We start from the raw sequence: 9,701 nt of genomic DNA on the forward strand, positions 1-9,701 counted from the left end.
ATCCCTAGGCACTGCCCTGGGCCGCATGGATCTCACAGCTCTCCAAGGTAGGGTTGTTCAGCAAACCCACCACATGGTATCCCCTCCCCCTCCTCCTGCAACGAGCTCTGGCTGCAAGAGGCCGCTTCTTTGTTTCTCCCTGTCTACTGCTGACTCCCGGTCTTCTGACCTATGGTAGCTCTTATGCACAGATCCCACACTCAGATGTGCTCAAGTGCAGGTTGGATATTTTTTTGTTCTTGTTGAGTTTTAGATGTTCAGCTTATTGTTGTTTAAAGGGGAGAGATCTGGGGACATCTCTCATTCCGCCATGTTTCTCAAAATAGTTTTAAATTAAGAAGTTAAAATAATAGCTTGTTTTCCGAAATATTTTAAATAATTCCTCTGCCCCTTCTCTTTTTAATTTGAGCTATACATAATAAAATTTTGCAGAGCAAAATAAACTTCAGCATAGTCCAAAAGGAATAATTAGAAACTTGGGACAAGTAGTCTGAATTAAGGAGTTTTTACTGTGCTCATTATAATTCTAGAATTTTAGAACCAAAGAGATCTTAATTTACACGTGTTAATTAGGCTCTTCCAAGTTACTTAAGGAGATAAGAAGGGGAGAAAAAACAGAAACAGCTCTCACCAGGCTGTATGGGGCCTGAAAGGAAGGTTTTTGGGGTTTTTTTTGTGGACAGCTCTGGGTCTGGCCTCCTGACAGCAGCTCTGTAATTCAATAACGAGCTGTCTCCTTGAGATCAGGGGTTTGCTACTCCTGGATATGGAGACTGCAGACAGTGGTTAGTCATACTTTGTCCTGACTCATCACTCTTACCACTCGTCTCTTTGCTATCCTTATGCTTCTGCCCAGGCTAGCAAGTACTGAGAGTCACTACAGATCTCAAATTCGAACCCACAGAAAGAAAGGGTCCAATGACTTCAGATAGTTACTTCCCTTCCTGCTACACAGAGATCTCACATCAGTCCACCTCCTAAGACAGAGGCCACCCTATAAATTAGCTACCCTTGGGGCCAGCACCTCCTCCTTAGGTCAGGAAGGTAAGAAGGCACAGTTACCTTCTCAGAAGGCCTTGGGTGTGGGGTATGCTCAACTTGCTCCACTGGGAGCTTGTCTCTGAGTCAATAAAGACAGACACTGAAGCCTGGAAAATTAGATGGATTATTCCAAGGAGGGCCCTTTCAAAGCTTGCTGTGATCCAGGTCTCTGAAGCACATCATCTCCCCAGTTTTGAGACTTGCCTATTTGGCTTGTTTCTTTTGACCTACTCTAAATTTTTGGGTTAAGCCTGTAAGGATTAATAGATATATCATTCACGGAAAGTCTAAACATATTGCCACTGTGTCTTTTATCAGAATTACCGGTGGTTGAAACTTACTGGTGGTTGATATCCCTGAAACACTAAATAAGTGGGCCCACAACATTGCTTATTTTTTATTTGTTTTCCTGAATTTAAATAAATGAGTTTCTACTTTAAAAATAAATATGTACCACTACAAGAGAAACTGGTACAAAGCTCACCAGAAGTTGCTGTTACTTCAGAGCTATTAGTATTGTTTTGTTTTAGAAGTTTGAAGCAAGGAAATATGGAAAGTAGTATTTATTGAATTGATGTTTATTGAGAACCAGCTATGTGCCAGACATTGTATTAAGCCCTGGGAATATAGCAGTGAACATAACAGACATGTTCCCTGCTCAGATGGAACTTAAATAGTATATGTTCAATCGACCTATTTTTCCATTTTTTTTTTTAGAACAGTGAAGAGTAGGGAAGGAGGTAGAGTGAGGGTCAAAAGCAAGTACTAGAGTCCTGCACCAAAGTTTTATAATTCAAGTATGAATGAAAGAATTTAAGCAACCAAATTAGCACTTTGAACCTTGAAAGTGGCAATTTAACTCCTACGTTAAGCAAGCTGTGTGTCAGAATAATGCCACGATGACATTTCTAATAATTAATGGTCTTGTTGTCCATTAAGTTTTCTTCCTTTTTTGTCTCCCATACTCTCATTTCCTGTGACTAAAAGAAAAAAAAAAAACTTCAACAAATAATTAGCAGTAGATATCTTAATTATTGAATTGGTTTTAGATTTTCATAAGCCCAGTGATATATGATGAGATCTCAGGCCCTATAGCCTTGAGTAGTTACTATTTACCATCACAAAAGATTCATTACTGACTCGGCCAGCATCCACCTGTGTTCTTCAGCCCCAGGCTAGTGGGAAAGAGCCTGTCCTACTTCCAGCTCTAATTTACTTTTTCTGCAGCAGATTCATCACTGCGCACAAAACAGTTCCTTTAAAAGAGTTCCATTAAACCCCCGGAAGCCTCAATGGGGCACTTTCCTGTTGTCACTCTCAGCACCAGGGAGGACACCCTGTTGGCAGTGGTCTCAGCAGTAGATTTCCGGAAAGCATGTCAAATATAACTTGGCCGCTACTGCTCATTCCTAGAACTGGCAATGGCCTAGATAGAACCCTGTTACCCAGAACATCGAACCCTAGATTAGGACTAAGAGATGACAACCTCATCATTTCCAAACCAAAGGACATTGAACCCAAAAGTCAAACCTTGGCATGTGCCTGGACAATTTCCACTCATATTTAATATCTCTTTATTTAAAACGGGACATGATAGCCCTTTGAGCTATTGCCCTACTCTGTTTCTGTATTTGTATACTCTGCTTTCTCAACGAAAGTCTCTCCTCATCATTGGCCCCCTATTTCTCTATATAATTAATAGATATGCCCCTCTCCTCACTCCCATCCTAACTACTCCCAATTTAGGTGCTACTGTAACCCACAACAATGAAGGAAAACATATAGGGAATTGAACCATGGAGCAGTTCCACTGGGAGAAAGATACAAACAGCTGACCCTCTTTCTCCCAGGTAATGAGGCCAGCAGTCAGATTCACCTGGAAGCCACTCTTATGTTCAGTTGCCCAATGGATAGTTCAATCTTACACACTGATCGACTCACAGGTAGAGTACTGTGTCTGGACAGCTTCATGCCTGCTCTGATACAAGGGTTGTTGGAGTCAGTCTCAGGACAACACATTTATTATGAAAAAAATTAAAATATTTGTCATACTAGTAAATTTTATAAGGCTCAAATAGATTGTCATATTTTATTATGGTAATCTATCCTCATATTTAAAAAAATAGTGTTACAGGGACATAACGTACAGCATGGTGACTATAGTTAATAATACTGTATTCCATATTTTAAAGTTTCTAAGAGAGAATATTTTTAAAGTTTTCATCACAAGAAAAATAATTTTTTTATAACTATGTATGGTGACAAATATTAACCAGATTTATTGTGATAATCATTTCATAATCTATTCAAATATTGAATTATTTGTTGTATACCTAAAATGAACATAATGTTATATATCAATTATACCACAATAAAATAATAATGTCAATTATTATCAAAGTTTTGTACAGCTTACTGATACATGAATGTAAAACATTGGAAAATTTAAAGGCCTCATTCAGTAGTTATTTCAAGTCAGCCAGGTATTAAAAAAAGAAACCGGCCCAAAGTGGAGTCACTTGCCCCAAGGACAACAAACCAAAACTTAATTGTAGTTTCAGCCCCTCCCAAGAACATGACCTTAAACCAATCAATCTGGAAATTCCTGATCAACAGTAGTGAGATAATCTGCCTGATAATACCCACTGCTGCCCTTTCTTTGAAGAAAATGCTCTTGTCTGGAATAATCCTTCCTTTTCTGTTGCTGATAACTTTCTTGTCCCACCCAGTTTCTGCCTCTAAAAAACTTTTATTTTGTACAGCTTCTCAGTTTACTAAACAAGATGCTACCCAATTCATGAATTGTTCAATAAATCCAATTAGATCTTAAGATTTATTTGATTGAATTTTTGTCATTAGCAGATTTGGTGGCAGTGGTGGGACCAAAGGAGACTTCCAGCAATGTGGGGGATGAGAAACACAGCGTGGTGCCCATGACCCTTTTGAGTTATCCGTTTTCTTGTTGTTTTCAAGGGCCATTGGTAAGTTCCTCTTGGTTCTGAATTCCACTGTCTTTGCATCAGGCTCCCAATCTAATTGGCTTTCCAGTTCAGGGCTTATCAGGTAGATGGTACACAAATCCCTAGCCTTTGTTTCAGTCTGCTGTTCCACAGTTGTTTGGAATTCCTTTCCCAAGTTCTGGCCTCCAGTCCCCATTTGCTGGAGTCTGCTGCGAATTGCTGGTGGCATGCACAGGGCCTTCTATTGGCCAGTCTATAGTAATGTCTAAACCCAGCCCTCGGATTTGTTTCTGGATTTATGTTGGAACTGCTGACAGTTTAGTCTGCAGTTCCCCATTTGTTTGGAATCCTTCCCAAGATTCCACATTGGGAACTGCTGGTAGTAGCTGTAGCCCCCAGATTTGGGATATCACTTGTAAAATTCTTAATCTTTTAGCAGGAAATGATAAGGGACATCTCTTGCAGAGTTGTTAATCTTTTTAGTAAACCTAGTTAAGTTTTCTTTCCTCTTTTCTTTAGGAAAAAAGCCCTCTCCTTCAAATCCTGATAATTGCCCTGAAACTGGTGACCCAGATCCTCTGGCTATTGATAAGAGTCATCGGCCCATTGTTAGCAGAAATAGTTTTAGGCCAGATAGGACCCTTAGAGTCTGAGAGGGGAGGGGACTTTAGGCCAAAGGTCTTGTTTTTACTCTTTAAGAAATATATTAACCAAGCCTGTTTCCCTTTACTCGCTTAATAGGCAAATCAATAATAGAAATTAATAGATATATGAGTTAAATATCCCTCAACATCCATACTAATGATAAGGGGGGTTCATGGCTCTTAGAAAAGAGTTAATCAGGAAAGTTAGTTTGGGGATTTTTGAGTCTGCCTGCAAAGACACTGAGGTCATCCTATCCTAGAAGGGGTTCGCCATAATCCGCCCACAATTAAGCAAGCCAGAAGGCATTTTTAGGCTAAAAGTAACTCATAGAAAGAAGCAAGTGAGCAAAGAATTAAGTACCAGTTTAAGCCAAGCCACTCACTCGGACCTGTGCAATGAAGACCCCAATGACCTTCAACTCACCTGAGCCTCATTATACCATCATTATAATATGATGCATATGCCCAGAAGTCTGTTAATATCATTATACATTATAACAGACTGAATTCTGTTATGCGCAGAAAGCAAATGATGAATCACTGAGTACTGTCAATCTTAATTGTCAATCAAGGAAGCCCACCCCTCTAGGAAAAGTAACCACCCACAGCAAATAGGGATAAAAACCCAAAGGCTTTGTTACCAGGCCTTTTGAGCCATGCTTCTCTTGCACAGGCCCCCTTCCATGTCTGGAAGTGTACTTTCCCTTCTAATAAAGCTTTTCTTTTCTGCTGCATTTCAGTGTCTTGCTCAATTCTTTGTTTGAAACATCAAGAACCTGGACAACATTCCAGGAGAGGATCCCCACTCTTTGGTAACACTCTTATTTGTTTGGAATCAGTCCACAATAATCATTCTTTGGGATCTGCTGGTTTAGTCCTTTACTTAGTCACCAGATTCCATGTAAGGAACCACTGGTGATTACTGGCCAGAGTTGGACTGGGTCCAACTTAAAAACCAAATTGGATCTGGGATTGGATTGGGTTGAGTTTGAGATGGGTCCCAGGGGTCCAGTGGGAGCCCTCAGGTGAACACTGGAAGAGACTGTCCTCAAAGACCCTATACAAATTCTTCTTGAATGTCCTTATATCTACTTCTGAAGGGAGAACCACATGGGCCCTTCCCATAGTTGATGGGACTCTGATGGGTTCTCTAGTAAACTATTACCAGTAATTAATTCCCTTAAACAGCCATGGGGAAACTACAATTATTATTAATGAGAAACTTTGCCAAATTCTGGTTGATACTGGAGCTATGCTTTCTACTTCAAACCCCACTCTCATAAGAAAACAAATCCCTCAGAGTAAAAAGGATGTTTCTATAGTGGGGGTATCTAATAAAGTTCAGAGAGAATTTTTATCTCAACCAGTAAAAATGACTCTGGGGCCTTTTACTGAAAAAAAAATTCTTTTTTGCTATATGATACAGCTCTTGTCAATCTATTAGGTAGAGCTCTCCTTTCTAAATTAAAAGGGCTAATACGTTTTGCCTCTAATGGAGATCTCACCTTAGAATTTCCTGGCCAAACTAAACCTGATCTTTTATGTTTCATACAGTCTGTCCTTAACACAAAAGAGGAAGGATTCCAACAAAAGTCCCCTATTTTAATCCAGGTTCCTGAAAATCTGTGGGCTACTTCTAATACTGACACTGGAAGAATAAAAAGTACAGAATTTATAAGAATTTGTATATAATTAAACATCTCCTTAAATTACCTCAATATCTATTCAAGTGTGAGAAAACACAAGGCCTCACACCCACAGCTGAAGAACTATTCTCCCAGGTGCTAGCCACTCTGCACCAGCCCCTGCAACATGCAGATCTTGCCAATTCAGAAATCTAATAGATGACAATGGCAATTTGTTCAGGATTTGAGAGCTGTTAATAAGATAGTTATTTCCTATTTACCATTTGTTTCAAACTTGAACACCCTTTTGTCACAAGCTCTACTAGACTCAAAATGGTTCACTGTTGTAGAACTTTGTTCGGCCTCTTTCAGCATCCCTTTAGGCCCCAACAGCCAATATCTTACCCTAGCATGCCAGTTATCAGAATGGCAAACTGTTAAGATTTATACTGATAGCTGGTATGCCTTTGGGATGGTCCATGATAGTGCAATGTTATGAAATCAAAAGAGTTTTCTTACATCCTCTGGGACCCCAACCAAAAATAGGCAACAAGTAAATGATCTTTTTACTGCTGTTCTCTTACCTTCTGAAATTGCTGTCATCAAAATTGAGGCTTACACCAAAAGGACTAAACCTGAGTATCAGGGAATGCCTTAGCTGACTTTCATGCAAAGGCAGCAGCAATAAGACCTATAAAGATTATAACAAAGAATAGCCCCTCATTGCCAGACTTTGCCATCCTCATATTCCTGTAACATGGCAACAGTCTACCCCTGAATCAGAAGAATTAAGATAGGTAAATGATGGCTGCAAATTAAAGAAACAGTCAGGGCTATAGGAAACCCACAACTGCGACTTGGTTCTTCCGGGCTTCCTGGAAAAACAAAACAAAACACATTTTTTTGGTTTTTGCATTCCTTCACCCATCATAGTGCATTCGAGATGATTCAAATTATAAATAGACATTGGTGGGGAAGCTTTCATAAACTTGTAAAAGCTGTCTACCAGAAACATTTGACCTGCCAGCTCCATAATCCTGGGAAAACTATTTTTGTCCCTAGAAGCCTCAAACTCTTTCCTCTGACTCTTTGAACATCTGCAGCTGGACTTCATTCAATTGCCACTTAGCATGGATTATCAATATGTTTTTGTTGTATGTGTGTATGTTTTCTGGATGGGTTGAAGCCTTCCCCTGTCACAAGGGTGATGCTCTCATAGTGGCAAAGTAACTGCTAGAAAACGTGTTTCCCACTTGGAGTACACCTTCCACAGTCTCTAGTGATCAGGGCACCCATTCCACTGGGCAACTCACACAAGGCTTAACAAAAACCTTGCAAAATTTCTTGAAATTATCTCTGTCCCTATCACCATCAATCATTAGACGAGACTGAGAGAACTAATGGGATCTTCAAACTTAAAATTTCTAAACCTGCTGAAACTACTGGACTCCCCCGGGCTAAGATATTGCCTTTGGTCTTGCTCACTGTTCACAGTACCCACTTGGAGAAATAAAAACTCACCCCACTTGAGATAGTCCCTGGTGGACCAAAGACTATTAGTGCCCTTCTCTGAAATAATCCTTCCTTTTCTTTGAATAACTTTCTTGTCCCACCCAGTTTCTGCCTATAAAACCTTCCATTTTGTACAACTTTTTAAAGCATCTCTCTGTTTACTAGATGAGATGCTGCCCAATTCATGAATTGTTCAATAAAGTCAATTAGATCATTAAATTTACTTGGTTGAATTTTTGTTCATTAACACGGTGAAGTGAGGCTTACAGGTTTTTGGTCACTCTGTGACTCATGATAAGGAAATATCAAAAACTTTACATATTGTTCTCTGGCTTTCCTTACTGTAATTTTGGTCACATAAATTATAGAATTTGGTTATGAAGATAACGGTCGTCTAGAAGATCCAGAATACACTTATCTTCATTTTTTAATAGGTTATCATCTAAAATAAGACATTTAAAAACACTTTTGAGTAATCTGGGCTCATCGAGAATATGTCATGGACCCCTGGGAGTTTGAGAACCCTGCAATAGTTTCTGTGGAAACAATCAAGAACTCCATCTGTCTCTCTTAGGATGTGGAGATTCTCATAAAGTGCTATAATGACCCACCAATCTTGATTGGATGATTATGCTAGCAAATTACCAGTTATAATTTTAATTAAAAGGGCTTTCTTCTTGCAGGACATGTTTTACACTTAAAAGATTATATAAAATACTGTCCCCTTTATGATAGTTAGAAATCCTCCTCTCATCACCTAAAAAACATCATAATTATAACAGAAAAACTCAGAAACAGAGAAAAGGACCATTGTGAAAATAAATAAAATCAAATTAAAAATTAATCCTATGTAAATTAAAATCCCAACAGGGTTTTAAAAATGAAAATTGACATTCTGATTCTAAAATTTATATGAAATGCAAAGAGCCAAGCAAAGCCAAGACATTGTTAAAGTAAAACTAAATAATAGACACTAAATAAGTACAAAGAGACTTAATATGAAGCTATGGAAATTAAGTCAGTAATCTTGAAACAAGAATAAAAAATAGACCAAATGGAGAAGATAAGAGCTCCCAAACTAACCCACACTTATGTGGACATGTGATCTATGAAGAAAAGAAGTACTGTAAGTTAGTGATAAAAATACATTAAAATCAATTAATGGTACTAGATCATTTGGATAGCCACATATAAAAAAGCAAATCTTGAAACTTATACCATCCACAAAAATCAATTCCAGAAAGAATTTAGCTTTAAATATGAAAGTTAAAAATAAACTTTCATAAGATAATTTTTAAAACCTTGATATAGAAAAAAATTTTTCTTACACAGATCACAAAAAGCAGCAACTATATAGAAAGAGACTGATAAAGTGGACTACATTCGAATTAAGAATTTCTATTTGTTAAAAGATATCAGTAAGAAGGTGAAGAGGCAGATTTTCTGAGCTGCCGTGTGCTTTGAGCTTCTGTCCTCTTAGAACATCCACAGACATAGGGGACAAAGATATCATATAGAGTGGGAACTGAGCTTTTTCTAGAGTCAGACTCCTTGATGAGGCCCCTGAAGAGTTCTGGAAAATCCCTTGATTGAAAACTTCATGATAGGGTTTTGGCATGTCTCCTATCTTGAGATGTAACCTTTTATGGCATAGATCTACTTTTTGAATATGACTAGCACAGTGCTTGGCACATAACAGTGCTCAAGAAATAGCATTTTTTTTCTTTTCCCTGCAAGGAAGTTATTAAAAAAGAACTATAGGGAAAAAGAATGAAAAGAGGGATCAGTGTGTACAGCTGAGGTAGATTAGGAATGTTTTGTGAATGAGGCTGATATGAGCCAAGAAGAATAGGTTCATTCATTCATTCACCAGATGCTCTAGTCTACCCAGTATAGTTCAGGTAACTGCTACAGAATGA

The sequence above is a fragment of the Pteropus alecto genome, unplaced genomic scaffold (assembly GCF_000325575.1).
Source record: "Pteropus alecto unplaced genomic scaffold, ASM32557v1 scaffold121, whole genome shotgun sequence".
In the NCBI taxonomy this organism is placed as follows: domain Eukaryota; kingdom Metazoa; phylum Chordata; class Mammalia; order Chiroptera; family Pteropodidae; genus Pteropus; species Pteropus alecto.